The sequence below is a fragment of the Elephantulus edwardii genome, unplaced genomic scaffold (genome assembly GCF_000299155.1).
Source record: "Elephantulus edwardii isolate Elephantulus edwardi_28Jun2011 unplaced genomic scaffold, EleEdw1.0 scaffold00311, whole genome shotgun sequence".
Taxonomy (NCBI): Eukaryota; Metazoa; Chordata; class Mammalia; order Macroscelidea; family Macroscelididae; genus Elephantulus; species Elephantulus edwardii.
In genome coordinates this window covers 1,093,709-1,106,075 of record NW_006400061.1, presented here as the reverse complement: position 1 = coordinate 1,106,075, position 12,367 = coordinate 1,093,709, and the positions used below count along the sequence as shown (strand labels likewise).

The following is a 12,367-nucleotide window of genomic DNA, read 5'->3' as shown; positions in this document are numbered from 1 at the left end:
CCCGCCCGCCTTCGGGCAGGAGGCGGGGCCGAGGACACGGCTGCTGCTCAAAGTGGCGGATCGCGGCGGCGGGAGGCAGGTGCACGGCACCCGCCTGTGGGGGTGCCTCAACTTCCGTGGGCGTTTAAATAGCAGCCTCCTCCCCTCCCACCGGTAATAGGTGACCTGGCGGCCGAGGGCGGCGGGAGGAAGGGGCCGGGGGAGACCAGGGTGCGAGCTTTCGCGGCACGTGGGCAGGTGCTGGGTGGCCCCGGGGCCAACTTTTGTAGCCCGCCTCTGGCGTTGAAGGAGAGGCGGCTCCGTGTGGAAATGGGGGCGGGCGGTGGCTGTTTCTTGGTCGCCACAGGAGCGTCACCTAACGGTCCCAGCATCGCCACCAGGGGCCAGGGTGGGGGGCTGCGGGGGCGGGGACGCCCGGCCCGCCGCGCCCGCGCCGCGGGAGCTCCGCACAAAGCCCTCGGCGCGGGGGCGGCCGTCGCGCCCCCGCCCCCAGAACGGCCCGCAGCCCATCGCCGTCCCCGTGTTGGTTCCGGCGGGCGGCCGCAGGCGTTTGTTTGTTGGTTCCGCGCCGCCTTCCTCGCCGGATGGCTTCCTGTGACAGAGGTGATACAGTTTCCAGAACTGTCTAGGGGCGGGAGCGGGAGCCGGAACCGAGCCCACTCAGGGCTGCTCGCCGCCGTCGCTCTTATCTCTCAACCGTTTCTCGCCGGCGTGCCCGCCCCAGCCTGAAGGTGCCGCCCCGGAGGGACTCGGGGAGGGGGACGGCGCGGCCGTTTCCAGCGACGCAAGTGGCTTCTGGACGCGAGGGAGCGTTTGATTTGCAACTGGGGCCGAGCGGATTGGTGCAGCTGGCGGCGGCGGGGCGGGAGGAGCGGCGGCGACGGCGGCGGGGGATGGCCACTTTCAAATGGAGAGGGCGGCGGCGGGGACGCCGCTGCGGAGGGAGCGGGGCTTGATTGCGCCATGAGAAGGTGTCATCACTGCATCGGGGCTAATTCCGGCGGAGGTGCCGGGAGTTACTTTCCCCTCCTCCCGCGCTGTTGTTTCTGTCGCCTCGGGAGGAGGAGAAGGAGGGAGGGGGCGGTGCCGCGCGGAGCCGCAGCCCAGCGCACACCCCGGTGGTGGCGGCGGTGGCGGGAGCCGAATAGTGCGTTCCCCGGTGCGAGGCGGCGGTCGCGCTCCCCACCTCAGGCTTCTCCCCCTTCCCGCTTCCTCACTGTCCACCTGGACTCCAGGTCCCAGCGTCCTTGGTCTCGGACTCCCCACCCCGAGCTCCGGCGACCCGGTGCTCCCTCTCCTGGGCGCGCGGGGGCGGCCGCAGTCCCGGCGTCCCGTGAATGTAGCAAGCAAACAAAAAAGCGGGCGATTTAAACGTGTCTTCGAAACCCGTTAGGAATGCGTCGCCACTCGGAGACCGTTTAAAAGCCGCTTTAGCTGGCTTTCTAGTAAAGACACGGGCTCCTCGCCCTCTTTACTCTGGCTCTGGGGAATTTAAATTTTCTCTCTGTAAAAGGATAGCTGTAGTGAATGATTGAATAAAAGGAAAATAGGAGAGAATCTTTGCTTTCTGTTAACGGGAATGCCTAGCGGGTTCTCTTTCTAAAGGTTATTAGTTTTTTTACTATTTTTCTAAGAAGACAAACTTGTAGCTCGAAACTAATAGTCTTTAAAGCTAATACACTAATTCTAAGATACAAAGAAGTTATTCCCTAGAACCTCCTATTTTTACTAAAATCACAGCGAGTCACTTCTAGGTGGATGTAGAAAGGAAAGGAGACTACATAATATACTTAAACATTTTAGGATTTTTGGTAATTTGTTGAAGCCACATGGGAAGTGTGTAGGGGAGATTTTTTTTTTTTTTTAACAGATTGCGGCAGCGTAGGATTTTTATGAGCAGAGTTGCATCTTCTATCACTTTTAAATAACTTCTAGTTTTTGTTTGTGTGATCTCTCTTGAATTTGTACATTTTTATGTATGTACTTGATTTAGTTTTATTTCAGCCTTTAAAATTTTCAGCGATTTAACCTTTCTCCACTTCTTCCTTCATGCCTGTAGTCACAGAGATAAGGGACAGTTGCCTAAACATTCAGTAGAACTTGAACTTGGTCTTAAGGTCATAAAGCCTGCTTTCTAGTAAGAGTGGCTATGGCTGGGTTGCCATAGAGATTGAAAAGCTAATTAGGTGGGGTGTTGTTTTTTTTTTTTTTTTTTTTTTTAAGGAAGGGGTAAGAAAAACCCCACAACTAACCCCTAATTATTTTCCTGTTAATCCTATGTCATGCTTTTGGACTATGAACTAGTGTTATGTTCTTTGTATTAATTACCAAGGCTGAAAGAATAGCAATAAAGGGAAAACAGTGAGAAATAAAAGTACATTTCAAGAAGGAAATACCATCTAGAAGCATGAACTATATATACTTGCCCAGAGGCTTAGAGGAGAAAAGAATAAACTTGTAAGATTTAGAATAAAAGCAGATCTCTGTGCTTCATTGATCATAAATACTGAGTTAATACTGCTTTTTATTTCTAGTCCTTAGAATCTTAAGGAAGCAGTACTATAGGAATGTATGTTAAGGAGCTCTAGAGGGCCTAGAATGCGTCACAAATTTGCATGCCATCCTTGCTCAGGGGCCATGCTAATTTTCTCTATCATTCTTTTTTTTTTTTTTTCTTCCCTTTTCTGGTACATGTGCTGTCGAAGTGAGCCAGAAGGCAATTGTCAGAACAGAGCAAGGAAGCACTGCATGGCTCAAAATTGGGAAGGGTGAATGCTAGGGATGTGTCTTATCACCATACTTTTTCAACCTATATGTAGAACAGATCATCCGGGAGGCTGTGGAGAAATGTGGCATCAGGATTGGAAGTAGACTCATCAACAACCTGTATTATGCAGATGACACAAACCTGCTTGCTGAAACTGAGGAGGACCTGAAGCACTTGCTGAAGAAGGTCAAGGATTGTAGTTTTCAATATGGATTGAAGCTCAACATCAAGGAGACAAAGATTCTCACCACTGGGCCAGTTAGCAGTTTCATGAAGGATGGTGAAGAGATTGAGATTGTTAACAGCTTTAGTTTACTTGGTTCTACAATCAACACTCTTGGTACTAGCAGCCAAGAAATAAAAAGACATATTGTATTGGGAAAGTCTTCTGTCAGAGACCGCTCCAAAGTACTGAAGAGCAACGATGTCAGTTTGGAGACAAAGGTGATCTGATCCAGGCCATGGTCTTTACAATTACTTGCTGTGCATCGGAAAGCTGGACAATGACTAGAGATGATAGAAGGAGAATTGATGCCTTTGAGCTTTGGTGCTGGAGCAGAGTATTGACTATACCGTGGACTGTTAGTAGACCAGGCTGTTCCATGGAGGCAAGGATTCTGAAGCTTCATCTGACATACTTTGGACATGTTGCAAGGTGGGACCAGTCCTGGGAGAGGGACGTCATGCTTAGGAGAGTGGAGGAACAGAGCAAGAGTGGAAGACCTCGAAGAGATGGATTGATTAAGTGACTGGGGTAATGGGGATAGGTTTGTCAGAGACAATAAGATTGACACAGAATAGAGCAGGGTTTAGAGCTGCTGTACATAAGGTCACTATGAGTCGCAGGTGACTCAGTGGCATGTAGCAACAACAACAACACTGGGCCTAGTGCATAAGGAGTTGCGTTGCCAAAGGCAGGCAGTTTGATTTCACCAGCTGCACCCAGAAAGATGGATAATCTTTTCCCATGAGATTTACAGTTTCTGAAAACCTGCTGGAGGGTTATTCATTAAACACTGATTGTATCCCACATCCTTTGGGTTAGTTGGGAGTAGAGGGCATAAGAATCTCATAATGCCACTGTCATTCTTACATTCTGTTACTGATGTTTTTCCCTGTTTATTTCGTGGGAGTACCTGTTAATACCATCATAGTTAATGGTCTGTCAGAATTTAGTGTATAAATCCTATTTTCCCACATTACTTAAATAGACGTCCTTTGGAGAAAAGGATGACATTATTACAGTCTTCGCCAGTGTACCTTGCTGTTTTGTGTAGATTGTTGTTTAAAAATTTGTCTTAATTGTTGCAAAAGTGAGTTACCAATTTCAAACTTTGTCCCTTCCCCTTGTCCAAGCCTATATCTTTAAAAACATACACTATATTCAGCATTACCATTTAAAAAGAAAAGGTGGGTTTACTTGGAATTAAGTTTTTTAGAAGGTTATCAGAGCCTAGTAAGAACTTTTAAATTAGGTTGACAGTACAGTTCCTTACCTACTAGACTACCAGAGCTCCCTAGTCACTGTGGGAGAGTCTGTCCTTTCATATATTTAGATCAGAGATGTATACGTTTGTTTAAAAGATCAAACTTTGATTTATTCTTCGACATAGCTAATAGTTATTTTTTGCTTTTGATTTTGCACAGAGGGCCAAAACATTAAAAAGGTGATTTGGAACACTTGAAGTAAGTTCATTTTAAAAACTCTAAATTCTTTTGAACATAGTTTTTGAGAAAGTTCAGTCAGTGCCATTTCTTTTTTTAAAAAAATCTCACACTTTGCAGTATTACTTTTTACCATTGATCCTTTGTAATGCTAGTAGTAAATTTTATTTATTTGAAGATTCATGACAAGTCTGAGCAATTATTTTAAGTGACGGTTTCAGTGATGATCCTTATGGTAAAATAAAGTGATTTCATGGTTATGTGATAGCTAGTCAAGTTCCGCTCATAGCAACTATAGCACCTTGTGGGTTTCTAGATGCTGTACTTTATTTTGGTTACTTAGAGCACCCTCCTTCTTCTATCCCATTATCTCTTATGCTTTTGAGTCTTGAAAGTGTTCTAGATAGGTAAGATGCTCAGTTGAGTTAAAGATGCCTAAGTAATGGGTTTGTCTGATCCTCAGCTTTGTAAGCTTTAAGGTGCTTGTCAATTTACCAGAACCTGGTAAATGATTCACATTTAACTAAACACATGTAAGGCAGTTTTATAAGCACCATACGCCAGCCTGTTGATTTATGGCAAGGAGCAGCGGACTTTTTCTGTGAAGGGCCAGATATAAGTACTTTAGACTTTGTGGGCTGTCTCTGCAGTTAACCACCTCTACAGTAGTAGTTTAGAGATAGCCATGGACAAAAGACACACAAATGAGTATGGCTGTTAAAGTACAGCTTTATTTATGCCAATTAAAAAGTATATTTAAGAGAATTTTCAATATGCCATGAAATGTGGTTTTTATCTTAGCCTTTTAAAAAAATTATTTGTGTGTGTGTGTGTACCATCAAATCGGATCTGACTGGTACAGGAGGAGATTGCCCCTCCTTCTCCAGCAGAGCAACTGGTGGATTTGAACCATGTACCTCTGGAGTTTCAGTGCAGCTTCTTGCCACTAGGCCACCTTCTCAACCTTTTAAAAGTGTAAAAGTTTTGTTTTTAGTTCAGGGACCATGGGCTAGCTTTCACCTAATTTATAATGTGCTGCATTATTACCTTGTGTGCATACTTTTTCTGGTGCTTCCTTTTCTTTCTGGAACCTGGAAGAGCAAGTTGAAGTTTGTTTTGATAAACATGGTGAGTTGACTAGCCTGATGATTGTTTCTTGATTCACAAATATGTGTGTGTGTGTGTGTGTGTGTGTGTGTGTGTGTGTGTGTGTGTGTCGGTCCGTGTCCCCGTCCCCGTGTCCGCGCGCATGCAGTCAAATCAGATCTGACTGGTACAGGAGGAGATTGTCCCTCCTTCAGGAGAGCATCTGGTGGATTTGAACCGTGCATCTCTGGGATTGCAGTATAGCTTCTTGCCACTAGGCCACCAGAGCTCACCTTCAGCTGTTTTTTGAGAACATTGTTAGTTGTTGAGTCAAGTCAGAACTCACCAGCCATTCAATGGGAGAAATGTGGTAGTCTGCTTCTGTAAACATTGAAACCTTGGAAACTACGGGAGTCTTGAGGAGGTAACATGTATTGAACCACTAACTGAAAGGTTAAGATTTCAAGCCCACTAGCTATTCACATCTTCAAGTTGAGGACATCTGCACTTATTCTGCTGTATCCTTTAGAGTCACTCTGGAATGGAATTTACTTCATGGCAATGGATTTAGTTTGGTTTATAATGTTGCTATGAATCAGAACTTAACTCTGCCAGTGGATTACAGGGACTGGGTTCTCCTTAGAGGCAAGAATGATGGAACTTGGTCTCACGTATTTTGGACATGTTAGGAGTGGCCAGTCCTTGGAAAAAGATGTTATTCTTGGAAAGGTGGAAGGTCCATGAAAGAGAGGAATACTCAACAAAATGAATCAACACAGTGTCCATGGCAATGGGCTCAAGTATATCAGGGGTGATGAGGATGGTACAGGGCAGACTAGGGCTCAGCTCAGCTCCATTGTTCATAGGGTCACTGTGAGTCATAGTTGACTCAATGACAGCAGTAACAGCATGAGTCAGAATTGACTTCACAGCAGTGAATGTGCTTTGGATATTAGTACACCTAGCTCACCTAGGTCATCTTGCTCTCCCATGAGGGCCTGTTTAAGAAGCCCAGTATAAGAAGTTGTGTACAAAAAAGGTAGCTTTTGAGTTGATTCTGACTCATGGTGATCATATATAACAGAACAGACTGTCTAGGCTTTTCGTGGCTATGAATTTTTTGGTAGCAGATTGCCAGGGCTTTCTCCTGTTGAGCTGTGGAGTGGGTTCCTACCACTAGCCTTTTGGTTACCAGCAAAGCGCTTAACTGTTGTACCATTAGGGCTGCTTGTGTAGGGGAATAGGCATGAAGTAAAGGAAATGATACACTTCAAGTAGCCACTTACACTAATTTGGAGTTAGTATTTGCTGGTCAGGATGCTTATCCTATGGTAGTACTTAGGGAATTACTGTGGTCTTCTTCCTGCACTACCTTTTCTACGTTCCACTAGGCTGAGCATCATTTGCCACCATAAATCAGCCTGTAGGGAAACCATGCTTCAGTTTCCAAGTAGACAGATTGTTGTTCATTGATTCCATTTTAGTAATCTGCCCCTTTGTAATATGGCACATAGCCTTAATTTTATAAATAAAGTCTTTATTCTAGTGCTTATCCAGGAAGGAGGTGGATACCCTGGTCAGAGAGACAGGATAGTGTCCACCCACCTTATGGGCTAGACTTCAGCTCTGTCTCTGGTTTTGCCCTATACATAGTCATGCACCTTTGTTGAAATAGCTTAAATTCTTCAGAATTCAGTGTACTCATCTTAGGCCTAGTGGTAAGAAGTTGTGTTGCAGTCCCAAAGGCACCCAGTTTGAATCCACCATCTGCTCTACAGGAAAAGGATGAGGAATTTCCTTTCATGTGATTAACTACCTTTGAAAACCCACTGGAGGGTCAGCTATGAATCAGAAGGTACATAGCAACAAACAACATCTTTAAAATTAGGAAAAGTAGATTACATTACCCAAACCCTCCCTTAGCAAGACAGTTAAGGTTTTGCTTGGGGAAGATTTCTGGTAGGCACCATCTGTGATTGTTGTGTACTATCGAGACAGAAACTGATCCAGTAGCTGACCCTCCAGTGAGTTTTCAGACACAGTTAATCACACAGGAAGAGATTGCCTTTGGGTTGCAGCACAAACTCTTACCACTAGACCACCACACCAGAGCTCCCCACAATCACAATATGAGACTTTTTAAAAGTTACTAAAAATACTTTTACATGAAAGTTTATACAGCAAATTTGTTTCCCATTCAACAATTTATACACAAATCTTTCTGTGATAGACACTGTTTGTTATTCACCACAATTGTTAGCAGTCTGTTTCCACCCTGTTTTCCTTTCCTCCAGTTTCTCTTTCTCTTGTTTTATTTTTGCTTTTGGGCCATTGTTGCCTTTTTGGTCTCCTATAGCTAGTAATTAATTCTAGAGAGTATGTGTCTTATGAGTGTCACTGTATTTTATAGATGAAACACACCCAATCCACCAGCTCCTCCTTGGGAAAAGCTGGGCAATCTCCTCATGTGTACTTAACTGTTTCTGAAAACCTGCTGGAGGGTCAGCTGTGAGCCAGTTCCCACTTGACAGTATACAACAGTAACAACTGCTATTGAGAGGATTCTGATTCATGGCCACCCTCCATCAGCTTTCTGAGGTTGTGAATCTTCCCTCAGAATAGCTGGTATGCTAGAATTGCCAAGTTACCAGCCCAGTATTTAATACTTAACCTGTTCAGCTGCCGGGGCTTGGCTAGAATGCAACCTGAGAACAGCTTCAGTTCTAGGTTAAAAATGACTGATAATAGTCGTGGAAGTTCTTCTAGTTTTAGCCTTCTAGTACATCTTGTCTTCCCCCCCTTCTTTAAAACAAATTTGAGTTTTGTTTTACATTTTTATCCTATTCTGTTCTTGGTCAGAGTTTGTAGGATGTGATATTTAGTTTTATAGAACATGTTCTTAGACTTCTCGCTAAGTCTGGATTATGTTGTTCTTACCATTATAAAAAATTTATACAATTTTAATGAAATATTTTCTTGTGTAACTCCAGTGATGTACAAATGAGATTTTTGTCAAATGTCATTTAGCTTTGGTAATGTAGAACATTTGGAGTTTCTCTCTTTATACCACTTTAAAACTTTTCAGTGACTGGTTTAACATTGTTGATAGTAACTGAAGTTTCTGATAACCAGCTATAATCAAGGAACAAAAGTCCTCAAAACCAGCCCCATTTTCTATACTCTATTTAGGAACATCTGTTTAAAAATCTCATAAAATTGCCCTATAGACACTTTACATTTATTAATTAATGCTGACCTTGGTTCATCAAACGAATAGATGGAGAAACTGGTATATTCACACAATGGAATATTATGCAGCACTGAAAAACAAAGAACTCATGAAATATTATACAAAATGGGTGACTCTGGCAGACATTAGGCTGCGTGAACTATCTCAGTCACAAAAAGACAAATACTGCATAATGTCACTGTTAGAAAACAAGACTGACGGGGGTTGGGGGAAACTAAGAGAAGGGGATAAATAATGTACATGAAATTGAAACAGACAAGGAAGAGAACTCTATAAAAGGAGTATATGATTAAGTATTATTGACATGACAGGAGTCCAGCTGTATAGTGAAGTGGTACGGGGTGGGGGTTGGGGGAAGACAATGATTGTATAACAATGAAAGAACTTTTTCCCCAAAGAAAAAAGCGAACCAGCGGGGAGGGGGCAGGGAGAAAAATGTGCAACAATGAATGAATGGAAATCCAAGTTCTTTATATACTTTAATTAAAATCTCAATTAAATAAGAAAAAATTAGTTTTTCTAAAGTTGCATTCTTTTATGAACTTTTAAAGTTTGACCTGAAGAGTTGTGTGTATCATGTAAATTTGAATCTGGTTTGGAGATAAAGACAGTCTGAAACACTGCAGATGACAGTGAAGTGCTTCAAAGAATACATTCTTCTTTTTCATCTATTTGGAAAAAATTAACATTCTGTTACCTGTTAGAGTATCAGAAGAGGAATAGACCATACAGGGCACACAGACATCATCTCTCCTATGAATTCTAATTTGATGGGGTAGTAGCACTGTCTTAAGGATTCAGAGGTCTGTTTTGGGGGCTTATGGGAAAGATTGACCGAACTGATTACCCATGCCTGGCGTGCTAGAAGTAAAGGCATATTTGCTAGCTGTCTCTGGGATGGAGCTTTTAAATATTCATGTTTTTTTCTCCCTTTAAAATTGTACTACTTTTAAATGATAAGCCTTCTCTGTGTTCTCTAGAGGAACAAAACTAATGAAACTCATATATAAATATATATACATTTCAATAAAATGGTTTATACAATGGTGGGAGCAGGCAAATCCTGATCCATGGTTCTAGCAGCAGGCAGTTGGAAGTGAATGGTGAATCCAAGAGTAGGTTAGGTAGCATATTGGAGCTTTCTGCAGGCTTTTTCCAAGAATTGTTTAAATGATTGTAAATAAAACTTTGTTTTATACACCAGAGGTTGGCTACATCCCCTTGGAAATTTCTTTGTGATGGTTATGTGTTATCCTGGTTGGATCATGATTATCAGTGATGTCTTACCACTAGGCCACCACAGCTCGCTGACTTGGCGGTAATGTTAGGAAGCTAATCACATCCCTGATGAGATAGGAGCAGTCAGCCAATCCAAAGGGAGTTTCCTCAAAGATGTAGCTTGCATCCAGTAGATAAGATATCCTGGCAAATGCTCTGACTTTTTGCTTGCCCTAGATCCTGCATTTAGCTTGTCATAATTTGACCTATTTTTTTCTTGGGACTTCACTGCAAACTAGCAGACTGATGTCTAACCTTTTGATCTTGGATTTGTCAGCCCTTTACAGGGTTAACTATAATCAGCAGAATTCTGATATCTGACCCATAGACATGTACTTACTAACCTCTATAACTGAATCATTTCCTTGAGACAAAGCTCTATGTTTATATGTGGTGAAACTTTGTTCACATACTTTTGTCATATTGTCAGGAGGGGCCATTCTTTAGAAAAAGACATTCTGCTAGGAAAGATGATGAGGTAGAGAGAAAGAGAAGATTTTCAAGATGGATTGACTCAGTGACTAATAGGCTTGAAAGGTTCATATCCCTTCATAGGATTGCAATTAGTCACAGTTAATTTTGGCATTTAACACCAACCTAAGCTTCACATGGGAGCTTTGGTGGCATAATATGGACAGAGTTGGTTGGCTAGTCCAAATGTGGCACATCTCTAGAAGTTCAGATTCACTAGCTGCTCCAAGGAAGAAATATGGGCAATCTCGTCCCCTGGATTTACAACCTCAGAAAACATGCTGTAGGGTTAGCTATGGGTGGATTCCAACTCGGTCACAGTGAGTTTTTGAAGCTTCGCTTTTCTAGGAAATTCAGATTAAGAAGACATTTCCCTTTTAACTGACTGGTTGTTCACATTAAATCACACAAATGAAGGCAATTCCATTATGGAAGAAGTACCTGGCCAAGTTAAGACTGCATGTAATATTAGCCATCATATAATGCGCTGTTTATTATTTTTTTTCTGTTTATTCTTTATAAAGGTAGTTTAAATCTGTTTTTCCTGATGTGGCTACTTAGTTTTTTCTATTTTGTATATTTTCAGTGATTCCCTTCTGATATAGACGTCTGTGTTTTGAAAACTTGCTTGTGAGTCTTTAGTGAGAAAGGTGGGCAGTCTCCTCCCCTGTAATTACTGCCTCTGAAAACCTGTTGGCTGAAGGGTCAACTATGGGTGGGTTCTGACTTGATGGCCTAGAGATTAGGGTGGTAATAGTGTTTTATGGTATCATCCCTTTTACCAATTTTTTCCTCCTGTATCTTATGATCAGGGATTGCTTTAAAGCCAGATAAACCTTTTATATCCCATCCCCTATTGATGGCTGCTCCTGTTAGGCTGTTGCTTTTCATCAGCAAAGAAATAGTGCTCATAAAGTTTTCTATGTGAGGAAAGATGAGGAACAAGAAAGAAGGCTTTTGAGTTTAAGTCTGCATTCTTAGAGGAGTGCAGAATCATAGATTTAAAAAAAAAAAAAAACACACAACCAGAGCACAAATTGAAATAATAAGGAAGATCATGAAGAGACTTACAAGTTCCTGGTATATTCTATCTGTAATATTTTGGTCCCATTCCCTAGAGGTATCAACTGCTAACTTTTTTGTAAGATTTTCTAGAAATTTTCCATACGCATAGAAACAGTTGGTGCCTGTATTCTCTTCTCTGTCCTGTAAGTATAAATGAGTCTTAATTTATATTTTTACTCAGCAGTTTGCTTGTTTTTCCCCTCCTACTATGAAAAACTTTCCAACTCTGATCACAGAGAGCTAACAAAAAGGAATTCTGAACAGATGGAAATAGGAATAAAAGCTTAAGATTGGTGGCTATTGTGACTATCTTCTTTGTTTGTGTGTGAGTTCATTTACTCCCATGTCAAAGGAAAGGGGAGAAAATACATTCCAAATACAAATGATTGGAATGTTGTCATAGCCGCTCTTCTTCATTTGCTGACTCTGTAATTGAGTCAGCAATTACAGAGACTTGGAAAGAGTTTAATAGATTGTTTTAGAGCTCATAAGCAGCAATTGGATTATTTAAAATTGGCAAATAGGAGCTGGTTCATTCAGAACCACTCAAATTTATAAATTTCTTGAAAAGAAAAATACTCCTTATTATCTTAAGATCTGCGTTAAAAATAAATTTAGAAGAATTAACTACTAAATCATGTTATGGCACATAAGCTTTACTAGTAGTAAATCATAGGAGTAAATATAGCTGGGATTTCTTAGGATATTCTTCTGTTTTCGTGGTTGCTTATTAATATTAACTCTTTCACTGAATATTTTCATGTTTCACCTTTTAGGCAGCATTT

General features: G+C 42.0%; 1 protein-coding gene across 2 annotated transcripts in view; it reads left to right on the top strand.

Moving 5' to 3' along the window:
* JADE1 (jade family PHD finger 1) overlaps nucleotides 1-12,367 on the top strand; it is a 70,836-nt gene that overhangs the window by 1,454 nt on the left and 57,015 nt on the right. The window lies entirely within an intron of this gene.